The sequence below is a fragment of the Dendrobates tinctorius genome, unplaced genomic scaffold (genome assembly GCF_039654945.1).
Source record: "Dendrobates tinctorius isolate UK_male_01 unplaced genomic scaffold, ASM3965494v1 ptg000093l, whole genome shotgun sequence".
Taxonomy (NCBI): domain Eukaryota; kingdom Metazoa; phylum Chordata; class Amphibia; order Anura; family Dendrobatidae; genus Dendrobates; species Dendrobates tinctorius.
Window position 1 is genome coordinate 24,929,250 of NW_027361761.1, and position 21,929 is coordinate 24,951,178.

The window sequence follows — 21,929 nt, forward strand, 5'->3', positions numbered from 1 at the left end:
CACTGACTGCCACCTCTGATCCCCATATACACTGACTGCCACCTCTGATCCCTGTATACAGTGACTGCCACCTCTGATCCCCGTATACACTGACTGCCACCTCTGATCCCTGTATACAGTGACTGCCACCTCTGATCCCCGTATACACTGACTGCCACCTCTGATCCCCGTTTACAGTGACTGCCACCTCTGATCCCTGTATACACTGACTGCCACCTCTGATCCGCGTATACAGTGAAGACCCCCATTATTACAGCTCATACAGGCAGAGGACTGACACCCCCTCCCCCTCCAGGCTGACCTGCAGTAGTCGGAGCTCCTCCCGGAGGCGCAGCAGCCCTCTGCCCGTCAGACCCGGCGCCGTCTCCCGGAGTCTCCTCCTGTCTGTGCTGCTCATATATAAGGAGGCTGCACCGGCTGCGGGACCGGAGACCGAGGAGTGTCATGTAACACGGGATCCAGCAGGAGGAGCGTGTACCCCAGAATGTGAGGAGGTGACCTGACAGCAGCGGCCGCACCATGTGAACGCTCCAGTGTGTACAGGTAACCGCAGCTTCCATCATTACTGACCTGGATAATGAGGCTGTCAGCATGAGGAGACAGGACGGGGGCTTCACAGATGGACGATGTGTCGTGCGGTGGTCAGCGGCCATTATAACAGACAGGGGAGAGGGAGAGAGAATAGATGATAGACAGACAGATAGGTAATAGATGATGTGACATAGATATGGGACAGATGAAGAGAGATGAGATGGATGATAAATATGAGAGAAAGTTCTGAAATAGAAAGTAATCTTCTGTTCTATGGCTCCTTGTGCTTCTCTGTTTTCCTGTCCTCCAGGTTAAGGTTTATTTTTTAGAAAAGCTCCCCCTCCCGAGGACCAGTGCAGTCTCCACCGCTGCTCCCAGTGTCTGTTATTAACTGGAATGCTGATGTCACATGGACAGCGCTGCAGCTAATCAGTGAGCCCTCAGGCAGAGCTCAGTGATCGGCTGCAGCGCTGTCACATCATGTCAGCGCTGCAGACAGTAACAGCAGGGGCAGAGGCTGACATTCAGCGCTGGACCAGGGGAGGGTGGGTAAAGTTTTTATTTTTTCTGTAAAGGAGATTGCAGCTGGAGGAGAGGAGTTTTCCAAAGCTAGAAGATGTCATGAAGATATTTACCTGTGATCTTGTTTTATGCTATGATGAGTTTCATTAGATGGGAGACTCTCGTGTTTTTGTGTCATCTCTTCATTGTGTATTTTTTACTTTCGTGTTTTCGGCTGTGATTAACCCCTTGTTTAGACAAACCTTCAGGAGTTGCTATGTAGGCAGTTATAGATGCCATTTTAAGTGGAGCTTCCCTTTAACCTGATGTGAAGCCCCCTGTACTGATCCAGGGCACAGACAATGAAATCCTGAAGTCCCATCACAATGTTCTGCGTGGCTGATTTATGGGTCTATATTGTGTGATATTGGGTGAGGAAGCTGGTATTGGGTGTGATAGGTTTTGGGGAGGCAGAAGGGAAAAGGATAATCAGGGTGGTAAGATGCAGTCCTTCAAGCTCATGGAAGTCACACAAAATATTAAATATGACTCTAATAGCACCACAACTTCATTCACCAATGTTATGCAACATATATTTGTATTTTAAGTTAATTATTTGTTTGAATATCACATTACTTTCTGTGGGCGACAAAAGTTTTGTCTTGCCAAAATCTGACCATTCTGTGTCCATTGAATGATCAATATTTCTGCATTGATGCCAATTTATTTTCTTAACCTAAACCACATTTCGGAGGGTTTCAGCTCTCAAAAGAATAATTTATACAATCAATGGATGAATTTAACATCAGGTTATAAGCTTTTATTTACATAACATGGATAAGCGACATAACTTCTGTCAGGGAGTGTATGTGCAGTTAGACAAAGAGGTGTCTCTGCAGCTAAAGTTGGATTATGAGGACCTAATAGACCGAAATTAAAGGCTCTACCATGAATCAAGAAAAAAAAAAAGGGGAGCACAACCCTGTAAAAATAATATATGCAAGGCTAAATGGTAATGTAAGAGGGGAAACAAATAGAACCTATATCGTAGCCGCAGAGTACCTCGACGCGCGTTTCGCGTTCCCCTTCCTTTGAGTGATCATGACCAATCAATCAGTGACCATCAGTGATTCTGACCAATATCCTTTATGGAGACTACTATCTGTACCATTAACTTTGAATGTGTGGGCAGATGTATGGTTTTAGCTTATGTCTGACTCTCTTTTGATAGGCCGTTTTTATCATTGTTTGTTTATATTTATTCAATAAAGAAATGGTCTTTTTAAAGAATTCTTGGCTAAATACTCCTGTGTATGTATCATTTTTTTTTTTAAGATGGATTACACTTGACAACATCCAGTGAACAGAATGGAGACGCTAAGTGTATGTCACTTTGAAGAGATTTTTTTTGGTTAAAAGTATAATTTAGGATGAATAAAGTAATTGACAGTATACAATGACTATTTAAAGGGGACATCTTTAGAAATAAACTTCGTATTCCGGTCTGGAGAAGACAAAGAGGAAATGTGGATCGGTTCTTCGTCCCCTTGGTTCTTTCCACTTAATAATCCGTCTCATCGATCATAGAAAAGCCTACTTATTTGTAAGGATACAAAACCCTTAGAAAAAGAAGAAGTTGTTTGTAACCATGAAATAAACTGTATACCGTAACTGTTTGGAATGTGCTAATTTGTTTTCTCTATGTTTGTTTGTATGCAACGAAATTCATTTAATCCAGGAAATCTGATAATACTCCATAGCATATTACCGCATTTTGTATTTTTTGGATAAACACAAGTGTCGGATGGTAACATTTTCTGTTTTACTGAATGCCAGATAGAAGGGATTTCACTACACATAATAGGTTTTATGCCTACCTACAGTTCTCCACAGCGGACGACAATCACAGGAAGTAAAAAACCATACAAAATGACAACTTTTGCTAGTCGTTCTAGAATTCTTTCTTAGCCAGAATGGTGGACCTCAGTAAAAGACACTGGAAGACTTGGTGTGACCATTTGGTACCTATTCTATTCTATTTTGTTGTCAGCATTTCCAGATGGGGCAACTTTTGTAACCTTCTGCGACACCCTTTAATTTTGTTTCCAACCCCTGAAACGTAAACATAGATGTTCTGTCTCCAACATTTAATTTATAATCCTGATTATCTGCTTGTTACTGTTTTCAGTGCTTTTGGCTCCATCTAGTGACCAGAGTCATAACTGCAGTCTATTTTGTAGTTTACTTTCACTTTGCTTATTTTCCCTCTGGTAAGTTTTGCAATGCATCCTGGTAGCCTTTCGCAAAGGCTTATGGTTAGTTCAGCCTCCATTTCCCTCCAGTTCTCCGTTTTCCTTCAGCCTGCATTCAGGAAGCATCTCATTTCTCTTCTCCCCTTGTGATAGCATCGCTGTTTCACCACGCATCAATATAGTATCACGTTCAATAAAAGCACAGATTCATCCACAGTCTCATTGGACCCCGGTATAGCGGTTTAGCTGCCTGTATAGCTACATGAATTTTGCTTCAGTTAGTGAGGACAGAACAGTAAGGGCATAAGCTAAAGCCGGACATCTAACTCCTGTATGGACATCTGGTTTGGGATGATGATTGAGATTTACGAGAGAGTTTTCCTGTTCCGGTACTGGTTCTTCTTGTAGAGATCCTCATTTTATAGGCAAGGTTCCCCGGGAAAATGTATGCAAATTAGTTCTGCTCAAGGAGGAAGAAACTATCCCTCATGTGTTGCCTAAAGGTAGCCATCAGGACCATAACAATAGTAGCTGCAGGATCCGTTTGGTCCATATAAGAAATAAGAATACTGATACCTCTTAAAATCTCTTGATGGTTAAAATTCCTGTTGGAGATTTTGTATTGGAGCCTACAAGCTTTAAAGAGGTTGTCCACTACTTTTTCATTGATGACCCATCCTTAGGATAAGTCATCGATTTCTCATCAGTCGTTGTCCAACACTCGGCACCATGCCAATCAGTTGTTCTTGGTGTCGGCGGCTGCCTACCGAAACTGCTCAATTGCGGAACTTCTCCATCTTCTGGTAGTACACATACGACTCCTAGTTAAATCAATAACAGGCGGATGTGCAGTACCCTGCCGCGGCCAATACCAGATGCCAGCTTCACAATCAAGAAATTCTGTCTGGTGGCGGCTGACACCTAGAACAGCTGATTGGGGGACCCGTTTTTGCACTTTTTTTAAGCTTGTTGCTCCCCCGAGTATTCCAGATTTTTTTTTTTTTTTAATCCACCATATGGTTCCAGAGATATGGGCCTTTTTATTTAGTACACATTTTTATGGTTTTCACCAAAGGGTATGCCTCACAGGATTTCTTTTGGGTGTTTTTTTTGCAACTTAGGGTAATAGTTCAAAGCAGAAGAAAAACCACTCAAAAGGAAAAGAGTGAGCCATGCCCTTTGGTGAATTTCAAAATAACGATAAACTGTAATACTCAGGAGAGCAGTTGGAATAACATAAGAGCAAAAACTGCACAATTTTGACCTTATTTCAGTTACTTTACTGGTGGCCATCTTGTAAATCAGGCTGTTTCCTTCCTTCTGGTGAAGAGATAATTTGCATGGTATTTGTCATAAATGAAATGGCAAAATAAGACTAATCTCTAAACCATCTCTTCAGAGAGGACTTGTCACCCTCAAATTGAGCATAGAAGCATAACTTCATTACAAATTGTAAATGTTAAAAAGAGCTCTGACCCCTTTTTGTTCTATAACCCCCCTCAGTTGACAGGTATGAAGTAGGTTATCTGATGTACAGCAGACATAAAGTCTGTAAGAGAAGCTGGAAGATGAGACTTTTTTCTCCTCTGTGGATAACTCTTCCTTTCTTGAAAAGCAACACAGGGCAATTATATCATAAACTGGTGCACCAGATACCAGATATGAATGTTGTTTTTTTGTCACAGGCTTAGGTCCTATAGTTATGGGAGACATATTTTCAGCGTTCGTGGATGAACGCAGCGCATATACTTGCATAGCGGTGTGGCCTGCCGACCAGCCCCAAATTAGTATTGGCCAGATGGAAAAAGTTGGCTATTCCAGGTCTCCTAGCTAAAATCATGATGGGAAATATGGAATTAATATCTCCCACCTGGGACTTCCAGAGGGACACATCTCCTTAAGCTTGGGGATCTCCTAATTTTTGGGACCTGAGCCGCATCCTATAGACCAAACCCTATCTGATCAAGGGGAGGTGTGTGGGCATAATTATTAACTAAAAAAACTAGATTCTGAATTAATGCAATTTTTCAGTAGTGGAAAATACAGCTCACTGTAGGATTCTACCATTTAGAGTCGGAGAGCTCCCCTCTTTGAATATTTGGCCCATCCTGTGACCACAGGTCTAGTCATTTTCTTTTGTATATCCATTTTTTATGTGATTATGCATACTTGTTTTGTCGTGTTTTGTAATATCTTTTGTATATTTTTATAAACACTGCCTACTTTTCAGATTACTGTAAATATATAAAATATAATATCTTTGTTCCTCTTCCTCTATAAATCACACCCCTGAAGCCTTGTGAGGCTATACGTTACCAGTAATGGTTGTCTAATTGGCCTGTATAAAAGATTGGTGGTGACAACTGTTTTTTCTTGTGTTATTGCGGAGCTTAGCGGTGACCATACCAAGTATATATACCTGTGGGTTGGAATTGGATGTGTGTTTACTATACGTTCACTGTAAAGTGTTTGATAACTTGCCTAGTAGCAAAAGCAGCTGTGGCCTCATCCATCAGTCATCAATGAATGGTGTGTATATTCTGACAAATGGGGGCAGCAGAGGGCTCTTCGTGGCAAATTGGTGGATTATCGCCCTATGCAGTAACTGTAATTTACGGATGACACTTGCAACAAAACACTGAGTCCTTCTTTTTTCTTCTTATTCTTGAAGCAGTCTGGACACTGATGAAGGTCTTGATGACCAAAACATTTGTGATGTGCTAATATTGGACTGTTGTTCCATTTATTTCAAATCATTATCCTACTCTGAGTGCCAAGTTTTACTACTATATAGTTACAGTTTGGGACCCTACTTAATCGCCTACAAATCAGGAGTGCTAACGAGTTTTTTCATACCCATAAAATTAGAGGAAAGCTATGTCACATGTTATTCGCCAGATTCCTGGTACTATTATACCCTACTCTTCGGGTCATTCTACCATGGTGGCCAATCGATATACCGATTGATTAATCAGTGAATCAGGTGATTAATCATTAACTTGTTTTCATATTATTTAGAGTAGACTAAACACTACAGGTAATCGAGTCTTTTAAAACTCAAATTTACCAAGTTCAATTATTTTTTTTCAAAAAATCAATTTGCAGTAAATTGATTGACCACAAATTGCAATAATTCAAAGCTTCCAATTGCTCTGAAAATCTAAAAGGAACACTCTGAGGTCTTCTAGGACTGTATGCAACCCCTTAATGCTCTTTACAATAAACACAGTATCAGGCATTTCAAATTGACCTGACCATAGATTGATAGTAATTAAATGGTAACCCACAGCCATTTCATACCTCAGCAAAGATGTGTGCTGGCACCATCCACAGATACTCCCTTTAATGCATGGGATAAGCAGGGAACCAGACATTCGAGGAACACGGGCCCATATAAATTATCATGAACAGTATAGCAGAAAAAAATAGAGGAAAAAAGGCACTCACCATCCTTTAAAACGTTTCTTCTATATCGGAAAATTTTGCTAAATGAAAGTCTCACTGCACTATCAATAACAAGCCCGAAAAGTAGGAAGAATTGGAAGCATTTAAAGAAAAAGGGTAGATGAACACAGAAGTAAAACACTTGTTAAAACAGAAAAAAAGAAATGTATATTAAATGTAAAAAGGGGGCATATCTAAAGAAGAATATAATGCTATTTGCAGGGAATGCAGGACAAGCGTTAGAAGAGCTAAAGCCAGTAATGAAGTGAGGCTTGCAAAGGAGACCAAAAACAATAAAAAAGGATTTGGGAGGTATGTCAAAAGAAAAAGTCAAAGATGCTCTAGGATTTTTACATAATGAAAAAGGTGAAGTGGTCAAAAATGATGTTGAGAAGGCCGAACTTTTTGCAAAAAACGTATCGACTAAATACCCTGTATTTTTTATACAGCACTTGCTGATTACTATCATGTTTTTTACTGCAGAGTATTTTTTTGCAAACTTGTCATTTTGTGTTTTCTTGTTGTGTTTCAGCCATTGGGTGGTGTGAGCATTGTCTGACCGACTTGTTCACACTTGTGCATGTCACATATGTTTTTGATCTAGATAAGGGAACTGAAGGTAAACTAATCAAATTTGCAGATGATTCAAAGCTAGGAAGGATAACTTACACTAAAGAAGACAATAGAAAGGATTCAGAAGGATCTATATGAGCTTGAACAATGGGCAGCGACTAATAGAATGGTATTAACAGGAAGAAATGCAAGATTCTACATCTGGGCAACAAAAGCGAAAATTACATCTACAGTTTGGGAGGAATAGAGCTAAGCAACAGCAAGTGTGAAAAAAATTGGGTATTCTAATTGATCACAGACTGCACATGATTCATCAGTGTGAGGCAGCAGCAAAAAAAGGCAAACACAGTTCTAGGATGTATTACGAGAAGCATAGAGCCTAGATCACATGAAGTAACTACCCCCTGTACTCCTCCTCGGTCAGGCCTGATTTGGAATACTGTGCCTGTTCTGAGCACCACATTTTTAAAAAAGGCATTGAAAAAGTGGAGCAAGTTCAGAGAAGAGCTACCAGGATGGTGAGCGGACTGCAAAGCTTGTCCTACGAGGAACAGTGAAAGCATCTGGGAATGTTTAGCTTGCAAAAACGAAGGCTAAGTAATTTGGAGATGCTGTCATTCAGGACCATGGCTCATGGATGGTTAGTGGGTTATATTTATTCTCTTTCTCTAGAGTATTTGGGAGATGGAAAGCTGAACACTTTGATGGTATTGTGTGGAGATGATCGGTGACACTGGTGGTTGTGGTGGTGATGCTGTCACATTTTATTATTATTATTATTATTATTATGCATTTATATAGCGCCATTTATTCCATGGCGCTTTACATGTGAAAAGGGGAAATATAGACAAGTGTAATATATACAAGAGTAATAAACAAGTGTGAGACAAGGGACACACAAGTACATAAGGAGAGGGGACCCTGCCCGCGAGGGCCCACAATCTACAGGGATGGGTGAGGTTACAGTAGGAGAGGGTAGAGCAGGTCGTGCGGTGGTTCAGTAGACCGAGGATCATTGCAGGCTGTAGGCTTGTCGCAACAGGTGGGTCTTCAGGTTATTCTTGAAGGTTTCCGTTGATGGTGAGAGTCTGATATGTTGCGGTAGGGAGTTCCAGAGTATGGGGGAAGCACGGGAGAAGTCTTGTATGCGGTTGTGGGAAGAAGAGAAAAGGGGGGAGTAGAGAAGGAGATCTTGGGACGATCGAAGGTTGCGTGCGGGTAGGTACCTAGAGACCATGTCACAGATGTATGGAGGAGACAGGTTGTGGATGGCTTTGTATGTCATGGTTAGGGTTTTGAATTGGATCCTCTGGGCAATAGGAAGCCAGTGAAGGGCCTGGCATAGGGGGGAGGCTGAGGAATAGCGGGGAAACAGGTGGATTAGTTGGGCAGCAGAGTGTAGGATGGACTGGAGCGGTGCTAGAGTGCTAGAGGGGAGGCCAGAGATTAGGAGGTTGCAGTAGTCGAAGCGGGAGATAAGAGAGTGCACTAGTGTTTTTGTTGTTTCGTGGTTGAGGAATGAGCGGATCCGGGAAATATTTTTGAGTTTGAGGCGGCAGGAGGAGGCTAGGGCTTGGATATGTGGTTTGAAAGAGAGCGCAGAGTCGAGGATCACCCCAAGGCATCAGGCATGCGGGACTGGGGAAAGAGAGCAGCCGTTGACATTGATGGATAGGTCTGGTGGAGGGGTAGAGTGAGATGGTGAGGCAGGAGGCCTTGTTGATCATTAGCAGGAGGAGCCTAGAAAAGGGCAACGAGACGGCTAATGTGATTTATTTATTTGCTAAACTACTGTAAAACAACAGCAGTCCTTTAAAAATTATTTATTTGGCCTTGAATTGGCAGCTAGACTGCTGATGCCAATTATTTATTTCCCAGACTACTAAAAATCACACAGCAGTCCTGAAAAATTATTTTTTTTTAGCCTACTAATGGCAATGAGAAGGCTAATTCTAATTATTTCTCAGACTACTAGAAAACACAGAACGGCTTAAAAGAAGAATACTCCCACAGGCGAGGGGTGCAGAGTATACACTGTGGCTTAAAGGAAGTACTCCCACAGGTGGTGGTGCAGAGAATACACAGTGGCTTAAATGAACAGTACCCCCACAGGCGGGGGGCACAGAGTACACACAGCTGTTGTGAGTTAATTTTCCCCTTCACTACTGAGGCCCGAGGAACTCCCTCTTCTGGTAAAGAAAGGTAGTGAGCCTGATTATCAAACACCTGAGTCTGATGATGATGACTTGCTGAGTGGAGTTACTGACTGGATATAAGGCTGCCGACGCCCTTCTGCCCTGCAGGTGATTTCTCTGTGGGATCCTTGGAGACCAGTCTGAATTCCTGCTCCTCTAAAGCTAAGTTTTCTGTTTGGCTTTTTGCATTTGTGCTTAGACTTTGATTTGCTTTGTTTTTCTGGATTTCTGCCATTCCCTGCTGGGGTGTGCTGAATTCCTTTAGCTCTGTCTTCTGAAAATACCTGAGTGCTGATTTAGTTTTTGAAGCCTAGCTGCTTCAGGGTCTTTTTCATATCAGCTTGTTGGCTTATGTCTTTGATAGGGTTTTGGCAGATTGCAGACAGCAACCTTCCTTTCCTGTTCTGTTTAGCTAGCTTGGGCCCCATCGTTTGCTCAGCCTATCTTTCTATCTGTGTGAGTGTTTTTTCATCTTGCTTCACCGTCATTATATGTTGGGGGCTGCCTTTTACTTTGGTGTCTGCTCTGGGGCAGTTTAGATTTCCTTTTCTGTCTTTAGGCTATTTAGCGCTCCGGCTGTGATCGAGGGGTCTAGGGCATCGTAGGAACCCCCCACGGCTACTGCTAGTTGTGTTGATAGGTTCAGGGGTCTGCAATCTGATAGTTGCCAACTTCTCTGGTTTTCTGGACGTAGCTTCTATTTTTGTGTCTGCCTCCTACGGTGACTGAATCATAACAGAATCACCCGCCATACCGCAGATCCTAGGGTACTCAATAGCAGGAAAGAATTGTATAAAAAAAAAAAAAGTGTGTATATTTTTTCCTCTATATCTCTGAGGCCGTAGGGGGAATTTTTTTTTTCTCTCAATGGAGATAAAGCAATTGTCTGATCGTGTGGAGCAGCTCGCTGCGGAAGTGCGGGGAATTTCCGCCTACCTTGCTCATTCACATGCAGCTGAACCAAAGATTCCTACACCTGATGTATTTTTTGGGGATCGGTCTAAATTTTTGAATTTCAAAAATAATTGTAAATTATTTTTTGCCTTGAAGCCTAACTCGTCAGGGAGCTCCGCGCAGCAGGTTAAAATTGTCATCTCTTTGCTGCGTGGCGATCCCCAGGATTGGGCGTTTTCTTTGAAACCAGATGATCCTATTCTGACTAATGTGAACGCATTTTTTCAGGCCTTGGGGTTGTTGTATGACGAACCTAATGCCTTTGATCAGGCTGAAAAGACCCTGCTGGCATTGAACCAGGGTCGTGATTCTGCAGAATTGTACTGTCAAAACTTCCGAAAGTGGGTAGTACTTACTACCTGGAATGATAATGCCTTGGCTGCTCTCTTTCGGAAGGGGTTGTCAGAAGCCGTAAAAGATACTATGGTGGGATTTCCTGTTCCCTCTGGTCTTGACGATTCTATGTCATTAGCCATTCAGGTTGATCGGCGTTTGCGCGAACGCAAAGCTGCACGAGAGGTGTTGCCACCTGTTGAACAAATGTCTGAACCTATGCAATGTGATAGAGTTTTTTCCAGAGAGCAGCGTCAGGAGTTCAGAAGGCGTAATAAGTTGTGTTTTTTCTGTGGAGATGCCTCGCATATTATTTCTGTCTGTCCTAAATGAGAGAAACACTTTGCACACACGTTTTCTGTTGGTGGTGTTCAACCTAAGTTTCTTCTGGCTATTACTCTGATCTGCTCCCTGTCCACATTTTCTGCCAAGGCTTTTGTGGATTCGGGAGCAGCCCTAAACCTAATGGACTTGGATTTTGCTAAACGTTGTGGATTTCCGATGACACCTCTGCAGACGCCTATCCCTTTGAGGGGGATTGATGCTACTCCTTTGGCTAAAAATAAACCTCAGTTTTGGACCCAGGTGGTAATGCGGGTCGCCCCAGACCATCAAGAAAATTGCAGATTTTTGGTGTTGCATAATCTGCATGATACTATTGTTCTGGGGTTTCCCTGGTTACAAATTCATAATCCAGTTTTGGATTTTCAAATCTGTGTCTGTGGTGAGTTGGGGTTGTCGGTGTGCCTTTAGTGAGGCTCTGGTGTTTTCCACCTCTCCTCAGTCGCATGATGTTCCTGATTATTTGGCGGACTTTTATGATGTATTTAGTGAGAATGAGTCTGCGTCTCTGCCTCGTCATAGGAGTTATGACTGTGCAATTGAACTGAGCCCGGGGTGTAAATTTCCCAAGGGTCGGCTCTTCAATTTATCTGTACCCGAGCACGAGGCTATGCGATCCTATATTAAGGAGGCGTTGGAGAAGGGTCATATTAGACCATCCTCGTCACCCTTAGGTGCTGTTTTTTTTTTGTAGCCAAAAAGGATGGATCATTAAGACCTTGTATTGATTATCGTGCCCTCAACAAAATTACTGTTAAATATCAGTATCCGTTACCCCTGATTTCTGATCTATTCTCCAGAGTTAAAGGTGCTTGCTGGTTTACCAAGCTTGACCTCAGGGGGGCGTATAATCTTATTCGCATTAAGCATGGGGATGAATGGAAGACGGCGTTTAATACTCCGGAGGGACATTTTGAGTACCTGGTGATGCCTTTTGGGCTCACTAATGCCCCTTCTGTCTTCCAGTGCTTCATGAACGATATTTTCCGAGATTTTGTCGATAAATTTTTGATTATCTATCTGGATGATATTTTGATCTTCTCCAAGGATTGGGATTCTCATGTGGAACATATTCGGACTGTGTTCCGGATCTTGAGGGAGAATTCCCTGTTTGTCAAAGGATCTAAATGCCTTTTTGGAGTACAGAGGATTTCTTTTTTGGGATTTATTTTGTCCCCGTCAACTATTGAAATGGACCCGGCCAAGGTACAGGCCATTTACGATTGGGTTCAGCCCACTTCTTTGAAGGCCCTCCAGAAGTTTTTGGGATTTGCTAATTTTTATCGGAAATTTATAGCAAAATTTTCTAGTATTGCCAAGCCATTGACTGATTTGACTAAGAAGGGTGCTGATGTGTTAAATTGGTCTCCGGAGGCTGTTTCTTCCTTTCAGGAGCTGAAGCGAAGATTCACCTCCGCCCCGGTTTTGCGGCAACCTGATGTCTCACTTCCGTTCCAGGTAGAGGTGGATGCTTCTGAGATTGGTGCAGGAGCTGTTTTTTCCCAAAAGGATCCTGTAACATCTAAAATGAATCCCTGTGCTTTCTTTTCCCGAAAGTTCTCTCCATCTGAACGTAACTATGATGTGGGGAATCGGGAACTGTTGGCCATGAAATGGGCATTTGAGGAGTGGAGACATTGGTTGGAGGGAGCTAAGCATCAAGTCGTGGTCCTCACTGACCACAAGAATTTGATTTACCTAGAGTCGGCTAAGCGCTTGAACCCTAGACAGGCTAGGTGGGCCTTGTTTTTTACACGTTTTGATTTTGTGGTTTCTTTTCTTCCTGGAACTAAGAATGTCAAGGCAGACGCCCTCTCTAGGAGCTTCTTTGCTGATTCTCCTGTGGTGACCAAGCCTGCTACCATCTTAGGCGAAGGGGTAGTTCTTTCTGCCATCTCGCCCGATTTGAGACGTGCTCTGGAAGAGTTCCAGGAGGACAAACCTGAGCGTTGTCCCAGTGGAAAGTAGTATGTTCCTGACCAGTGGAAGAAGAGAGTGATGTCTGAAGTTCATTGCTCTGCTTTGGCTGGTCATCCAGGTATTTTTGGTAATAGAGATCTGGTGAGTCGGTCTTTTTGGTGGCCCTCCTTGTCTCATGATGTCAGGAATTTTGTGCAGTCCTGTGGGACGTGCTCCCGGTCTAAATCGTGTTCTCGCTCTAGTGGGTTGTTGATGCCTTTGCCTGTCCCCAAGAGGCCATGGACCCATATTTCAATGGATTTCATCTCTGATATGCCTGTCTCTCAAAGGATGACTGTTATTTGGGTGATTTGTGATAGGTTCTCTAAGATGGTTCATCTTGTACCACTCACTAAGTTGCCGTCTTCCTCTGAGTTGGTGCCCCTGTTTTTACAACAGGTGGTTCGCTTGCACGGGATTCCTGAGAACATTGTATCTGACAGAGGAGTGCAGTTTGTGTCTAGATTTTGGAGAACTTTCTGTTCCAAGCTGGGAATTCAGTTGTCCTTCTCCTCTGCTTTTCACCCTCAGACCAATGGGCAGACAGAGAGAACAAACCAGACCTTGGAGTCATATTTGAGATGTTTTATTTCTGCTGATCAGGATGATCGGGTTTCATTTTTGCCCTTGGCCGAATTTGCTTTAAATAATAGAGCTAGTTCTGCCACTTTGATGTCACATTTTTTTGTAACTTTGGGTTTCATTCTCGATTTTCTTCAGGGCAGGTAGAGCCCTCTGCCTGCCCAGGTGTTGACACTGTGGTGGAGAGAATGCACCAGATCTGGGACCAAGTGGTGGATAAGTTATCTCTCTCCCAGGAAAAGGCCCAGCGGTTTTCCAACCGACATAGGACCATTGGTCCCCAGTTTAAGGTTGGTGATATGGTGTGGTTATCATCAAAAAATATTGCTATGAAGGTGGCTTCTCCTAAGTTTAAGCCTAGATTTATTGGACCTTACAAGATTTTGGAGATTATTAATCTGGTCTCTTTTCGTTTGGCTCTTCCTGTCACATTTAAAATCCATAATGTGTTCCATAAATCTTTGTTGAAGAGGTTTGTTGAACCTGTTGTTCTGGGGGTGGCACCTCCAGACCCTGTATTGGTTGAAGGTAACATGGAATATGAGGTAGAGAAAGTACTGGATTCCCGACTGGCTAGACGGAGACTCCAGTATTTGGTTAAGTGGAAGGGTTATGGTCAGGAGGATAATTCCTGGGTCTCTGCCTCTGATATTCATGCCAAAAGATTGGTGCGTGCCTTTCATCGGGCTCACCCTGATCGCCCTGGTGGCGTGGTTGAGGGTTCGGTGACCCCTCCTCAAGGGGGAGGTACTGTTGTGAGTTCATTTTCCCCTTCACTACTGAGGCCCGAGGAACTCCCTCTTCTGGTAAAGAAAGGTAGTGAGCCTGATTATCAAACACCTGAGTCTGATGATGATGACTGGCTGAGTGGAGTTACTGACTGGATATAAGGCTGCCGACGCCCTTCTGTCCTGCGGGTGATTTCTCTGTGGGATCCTTGGAGACCAGTCTGAATTCCTGCTCCTCTAAAGCTAAGTTTTCTGCTCGGCTTTTTGCATTTGTGCTTATACTTTGTTTTGCTTTGGTTTTCTGGATTTCTGCCATTCCCTGCTGGGGTGTGCTGAATTCCTTTAACTCTGTCTTCTGAAAATACCTGAGTGCTGATTTAGTTTTTGAAGCCTAGCTGCTTCAGGGTCTTTTTCATATCAGCTTGTTGGCTTATGTCTTTGATAGGGTTTTGGCAGATTTCAGACAGCAACCTTCCTTTCCTGTTCTGTTTAGCTAGCTTGGGCCCCATTGTTTGCTCAGCCTATCTTTCTATCTGTGTGAGTGTTTTTTCATCTTGCTTCACCGTCATTATATGTTGGGGGCTGCCTTTTACTTTGGGGTCTGCTCTGGGGCAGTTTAGATTTCCTTTTCTGTCCTTAGGCTATTTAGCGCTCCGGCTGTGATCGAGGGGTCTAGGGCATCGTAGGAACCCCCCACGGCTACTGCTAGTTGTGTTGATAGGTTCAGGGGTCTGCAATCTGATAGTTGCCAACTTCTCTGGTTTTCTGGACGTAGCTTTTATTTTTGTGTCTTCCTCCTACGGTGACTCAATCATAACACACAGCATTTTATAGGAACAGTACTCACACAGGCAGGGGGTGCAAAGTACACACAGTGGCTTTAGCGCAGTTCCAGCACAATACTACCACATACATGGGTTGCATAGTACACACTGTGTTTTTATGCAGAATGCGCAGTCAGAATCTGTCCGTCACTCCAGCTGAGTCCTATCTCTACACTAATAAAAGCAAAATGGCAACGGCACTCGTGATCCAGCCTTTATAGAGGCTGGGTCACGAGGTGCGTCGGCCAATCACAGCCATGCCAATATTTGAAGTGGCTTTGATGACTTTGGAAGTGCCCATAGTCTAAGAGCATATTGATTGGCTACGCTGAAGTCTTTCAGCAAGCTTTATCAGACTGGCAAACCCAAACAGGGAACCTGACATACAGTAAAATGTCTGGTACGGACACCAAACTTTCCTGTTCGGGTTTTGCTCATCCCAAGTCGTTGTCGGAAGTAACATCATCCTGCTGTGACTAAAATAAATGATGTGCAAAGGAGGAAAATTGTGACTTGCATTTGTTAGAACTACCGCCTGAACTGTTTGTGCCAGTGGAGGTGTGCAAAGACAGATGTAAACATATATTTATGTTTTTTCAATCAATTTTGTTCAATATTTTTAAAAGAATTCAACCACTTTCCTAAAACTGACATAAAATGAAATACTTGATAGGTACACATCTAAAAACCTAGTACCTGCATCAGGGCATTATATTGGTGTGGTATGTACAGATATGAAATTTAACTAAATTGTGAAAAAAAAAAATTCTCTCCCAAAAAACAAAGTCTTCACATAGTGAAACTTACGGAAAAATGGAACGGTTATGGCTGTTACTACTATGAATGAATGAACAGAAAAATAAATCTATAGGTCCCATCCATCCCAGATGTTGCAAGACAGTCCTGTAGTTATGTCTGTGTCTCATTGTCATTGGTGGTCTGCTGAATGTCACTCACTGCCACCGTGACCTGTCTGATATCGACTCTTTCCTGTCACGAGTGGGTCACGTTCTCCTGGGAGATCTGGGGCTAGAAAATTACAACATATTGTGAATCGTAAATCTTTCATTTGGCCTGTGAATTTGTGTTTCATATTAAATGAATTTTGTTTTCTTTGGTGCTGAAGATGTTAATGACCCTTTATAAGCTGGTGAGAAACTTGCAGCTCCATCTCACAGCTGTTCCTGACCTGGTCATTTCCTCTCTTTATGTAATCAAGCCATACCTTCTCTTCCTCACCAGTGAAAGCTTTATTTCCTAGCTTCATGGAGTCGCTGTGCTGAGTTGGAAATCATTGCTGGTGCTGGAAATTGTTGCGTGCTGTTTTTGGGTGTATGCTTTCCTCATTGTCCTATTATCTTTTGGTTCATACTTTCCTACCCTTCCCTATATACCCCTCTACCTTTGGTGAGTGTTTTGTATGTTGGTTGCTTTTTGTTATCCCTGGTTTTCTTATGTGTTTATACACTAGCATTTATGTCCATGGCCTCCTGGTGAGGGTAAGCGGACAGCTTAGTGTATAACAGGAGAACAGTAAGGCTCGTGGCCCAAAACTCCTCACCTTTAGAGTTACCTTTGGGAGCAGGGATAGATAGAGTCCCAGCCCTAGGGACACTGCAGGGCCTCTCTTCCTATTTATGTACAGTCACAGCATGACACTTCCAATCTAGAAATAAATGGCTAATAGATGTAACTAGGGCATGCCCTTAAAATGTGGTAAAAAAGTTCAGCAGCACACATTCTATTAAAGTTGTGAGGTGTGTTTTACTCATCTTCTTCTGTCTTACAGTTGTACAACATATTACTTTTGAAGTATTTGTTTTATGACTTTCTCTTTCTATCTCTATTTCTGAGCTGTGAGCTCTGACATCCTCTATCCTGTAACTCCTTAAAATGGCTGCTTCATTCCTTGCTTTGGCTTTTATATACCATCTCATAGTCCCTTCTGATTGGATATGCTCTACTATGAGAGAGAGGATTCAAAAAGATTTAAATAAACTGGAGAAGTGGGCAGCAACTAACAGAATGGTTTTTAACAGGGAGAAATGCAAAGTACTACATCTGGGCAATAAAAATGAAAAAAGCATATATAGAATGGGAGGAATAGGGCTAAGTGACAGCACATGTGAAAAAGACTTGGGTATACTAATAGATCACAGATTGAATATGAGTCAACAGTGTGATGCAGCAGCAAAAAAGGCAAATGCAATTCTAGGATGTATTAACAGAAGCATACAGTCTAGATCACGTGAAGTCATTATTTCCCTCTACTCCTCTTTGGTCAGACCTCATCTGGAATATTGTGTCCAGTTTTGGGCACCACATTTTAAAAAAGACATCAACAAACTGGAGCAAGTTCAGAAAAGAGCGACCAGAATGGTGACCGGTCTGCAAACCCTGTCTTATGAGGAAAGGTTGCAGGATTTGGGAATGTTTAGTTTGCAAAAGAGAAGACTGAGAGGAGACTTAATAGCTGTCTACAAATATCTAAAGGGCTGTCACATTGTAGAAGGATCAACTTTATTCTCATTTGCACAAGGAAAGACTAGAAGCAATGGGATGAAACTGAATGGGAAGAGACACAGATTAGATATTAGAAAAAACTTTTTGACAGTTAGAGTGATCAATGAGTGGAACAGGCTGCCACGAGAAGTGGTGAGTTCTTCAATGGAAGTCTTCAAACAGAGGCTGGACAGACATCTGACTGGGATGATTTAGCGAATCCTGCTTTGAGCAGGGGGTTGGACCAGATGGCCCAGGAGGTCCCTTCCAACTCTACGATTCTATGATTCTATGATTCTATGATTCTATGTGCTAGTAGTAAAGCATTGTGGGAAAGCCTGAGCAGCTATTTCTGAGATTATGTCAGCTTTCTGTAGTTAATGTAATCTTCTGCAATGTGTAAAATAGCTGCAACATTTACAGTTGTGCTCAAAAGTTTACATACCCATGCAGAACTTTTGCTTTCTTGGCCTTTTTTCAGAGAATATGAATGATAACACCAAAACTTTTTCTCCACTCATGGTTAGTGGTTGGGTGAAGCCATTTATGATCAAACTCCTGTGTTTTCTCTTTTTAAATCATAATGACAACCCAAAACATCCAAATGACCCTAATCAAAAGTTTACATACCCCATTTCTTAATCCTGTGTATTGCCCCATCTAACATCAATGACAGCTTGAAGTCTTTTGTGGTAGTTGTGAATGAGGTTCTTTGTTTTCTCAGATGGTAAAGCTGCCCACTCTTCTTGGCAAAAAGCCTCCAGTTCCTGTAAATTCCTGGGCTGTCTATCATGAACTGCGCGCTTGAGATCTCCCCAGAGTGGCTCAATGATATTGAGGTCAGGAGACTGAGATGACCACTCAAGAACCTTCACTTTGTTCTGCTGTAGCCAATGACAGGTCGACTTGGCCTTGTGTTTTGGATCGTTGTAATGTTGGAACATCCAGATACATGCAATGCGCAGCTTCCGGGCTGATGATTACAAATTTACCTCCAGTATTTGCTGACAACGTGCTGTATTCATCTTTCCTTCAACTCTGACCAAGTTTCCTGTGCCTTTGTAGCTCACACATCCCCAAAGCATCAGCGTTCCACAAGTTTTGAGGCTTGTCTCTGTGCTATTTTGAGTATCGTAGGCAAGATACTTTGTGACATTTGTGCAGTAATGACTTTCTTCTGGCGACTCGACCATGCAGACCATTTTTCTCCAAGTGCCTCCTTATTGTGCATCTTGAAACAGCCACACCACTAGTTTTCAGATAGTCCAGTATTTCAGCTGATGTTTTTGTGCGTTTTTCTTTGCATCCCAATTTCCTTCAGTTGGGCAGTTCTTGACGACATTTTTGTTGGTCTTCCTGATCGTAGTTTTGTGTTTACAGAGCCCCTGATTTTCCATTTGTTAATCACAGTTTGAGCACTGCTGACTGGCATTATCAATTCCTTGGATATCTTTTTGTATCCCTTTGCTGTTTTACACAGTTCAACTACCTTTTCCCATAGATCCATTGACAATTCTTTTGCTCTCCCCATTACTCACAATCCAGAAACATCAGTGGCTGGATGAGAGATGCAAGAGTCTGTCTGGATCCCAGAAACTCACTCAGCTTTTATGCACGCACACTGATTACAAGCAAACTGGTCACAGGTGAGGATGTTACCTTTAGTAGCCATTCAAACCCATTTGTGTCAACTTCTGTGCATGTTATCAGGCCAAAATCACCAGGGTATGTGAACTTTTTATCAGGGTGATTTGGATGTTTTGGGTTGTCATTATGATTTTAAAAGAGAAAACACAGCAGTTTGGCAATAAATGGCTTCACCCAACCACTAACCATGACTGGAGAAAAAGTTTTGGTGTTATCATTTGTATTCTCTGAAAAAAGGGCCAAGAAAGCAAAAATTCTTCTGGGGTATGCAAACTTTTGACCACAACTGTATTTGGCAAATCATGTGACTCAAATTGCAAATCATTTGAATTTGTCAGGACCTGTGAATTTCATAATATTAAAAAAATATTTGATATTTACATCAAATAGATTCTCTCATTTGTAATGGACTCACATAATAGCTACATAAGATACCTGTAGCTTAAAAATAAATTGGAGATTTCCAATACCATGTCAATCAGCATTTTAAGATACATATGATATGTATGTCCTGAAGGGCCCATAGTGATTTTAATTTTTTTTTATAGTTTTCTTAATCTGTGCAATAATAGGGATTGATATTTGTGTCTTATATTTTGAGTATTTTAACCAATTTTTTGGTAGTCTTTTGGTACATTTAAATGCACCTATGCAACCGTGTTTATTGAGGTTCTGTATTTCTTCTACGAATGCTCTTTCAATATGTCTATTTTTTATCTGTGACCCATTCAGCTCAGTGGGCAAAGTTGTAATATATCAGGTTTTCCAGATATTTGTATTATCTTATAGCTATTTGGATCTAGCTACCTTTACTGGTTATCTATTTGACCATATAATTAATGTGTTGGTCATCACCCACATTGTCTATATTTCTGTAACCATAAAGCCAGTTATTTTGCTCACCGGGGGGGGGGGCGTTTTGTTGGCTCTATTATGAGCTGTCTGTGTGCTTTTTTGGCATTGTCACTTGTATGACTTTTAAATGTTTTTACTTGGTATTGTTCATGTGTCCTTAATAAAATTTATATTATTTTGGTGATCCCTGCTTTTTCTGGTCAGTAGCTTTTTCTATTATTTTCATAGTTTTCTTAATCTGTGACAAAATTAAATAGTCAAAATTATTTTCTGTGAGCGGTGAAGTATTTATCCTATGTGTTCCATCTGTGACATTAAGGGCACTGACAGTAAACTATTAATGTAATTATGGTAGACCATATTCTCAACATTTACTTTTTCCACCTGTGACACTGAAACATTAGTTTTTCCATCTGTGGCTTATAAATAATTAGTATAACATTAATGCAAGTAACCAAAACAACCGTATATACTGGCCATTTCTTAGAGTTCTAAGTATCCAAAACAGCAAAATCTGTATGTATTACACTATGTCCTAGAATTACATGGAATTGAGTGGTCCCATTCATTGTTCACTTTTCTCTTGCACTATTGAATTCTGTTCACTTTATATGCTTTCTGCATTATCCTGTTAGAACAATACAACCTTTGTTGCATGTTGTAATTTGTTCAGCTTTTACGTCTTGTGATTTTATCCTCTGTGACCTTAAAGCTCTGTAAGATTTCTGGCATGGCTCTAGTGGTATAACCTTGTGACAATGTCGCTTCACATTTACGGATCTTCCCATTTCCAGAGGTTGCTGCAGTCTGTCTTCTGGAATCATCTGCAAAGAGCGTTGTGATGTGTGTCTCCTCTACAGTATCTATTCAGAAGCCTATAAACATGTCTAGGCGACTGCTTTGCTCCTGGCAGCGAGTCTGGCTGGAGAGTAGTTAATTGCAGTATTTACTTTGTCATAATTAGTTTGTGCCCTCTATCATTCACTGTACGATGCATCTGGAGTAATAAAAGTTCTAATTATTTACAATGTAAGCGTTTTTAAAATTGTAGCTTTCGGGGTATGGAACTGGTTCCACTTAAATGGAATTGGTCAGAAGAATTTCATACCCCAAACTATTTATATGTGAAAGTAGCATTCAAAAACTAGCCTAGTTATACCTTTACATGACCAGTCTGTTACTGAGAAATCAGCATTTAAATTGAAATGCAAATGAGGGTGAAGATCTGTTTATAGATCTGAAGCCTCTGTCACTCCAGCTCTATTCACTGCCCAGTGCCATCTCCTGATTGACTGATGGCTTGTTTGCCGAATATCTCACAGTCGTGAGGCTGTCAGTAAAGCAGGAGGGGTAAAAAGTGGAAAATGTTCTGAAACATATGGCACACCACTTGTCTTAGGCACGGCAGGATGGGTTACCTCTGACAGTGATACCATCAGTTTGAGTCAGTGTGGGGAATAGAGCTGGAGTGATTCAGATCAATCATAGTCCTTAAGTCTCTTTGCGTATCAATTTAAATATTGATTAATCGGTAACAGAGGAATGGGCTGGCCATGTAAAGGTATGGCTGGACTTTAAGGAAACCAGCTGTGTATGGCGTGTACTGGTAGTTTAGGAGACTGTGTGGGGTGTTATGATTGGGTCACCGAGGAGGAAAACAAGACCAAGCTAAGCCACAGAAAACCAGAGAGGTTGGTAACTAAGCAG

General features: G+C 41.9%; 1 protein-coding gene across 3 annotated transcripts in view; it reads left to right on the forward strand.

Annotated features, from left to right (window-relative positions):
* Nucleotides 1-353: 353 nt before the first annotated feature.
* The window catches only part of OPN5 (opsin 5), a 102,312-nt gene continuing 80,736 nt past the window's right edge, over nt 354-21,929 (forward strand). Inside the window, exons 1-2 of one of the 3 annotated variants that reach the window (XM_073586587.1) lie at nt 355-543; nt 2,368-2,415. The gene's annotated coding sequence lies outside the window, so the exon portion shown is untranslated. Of the gene's footprint in view, nt 544-2,367; nt 2,416-21,929 lie in introns of all 3 variants that reach the window. The other 2 variants (XM_073586589.1, XM_073586586.1) reach the window with 2 other exon arrangements.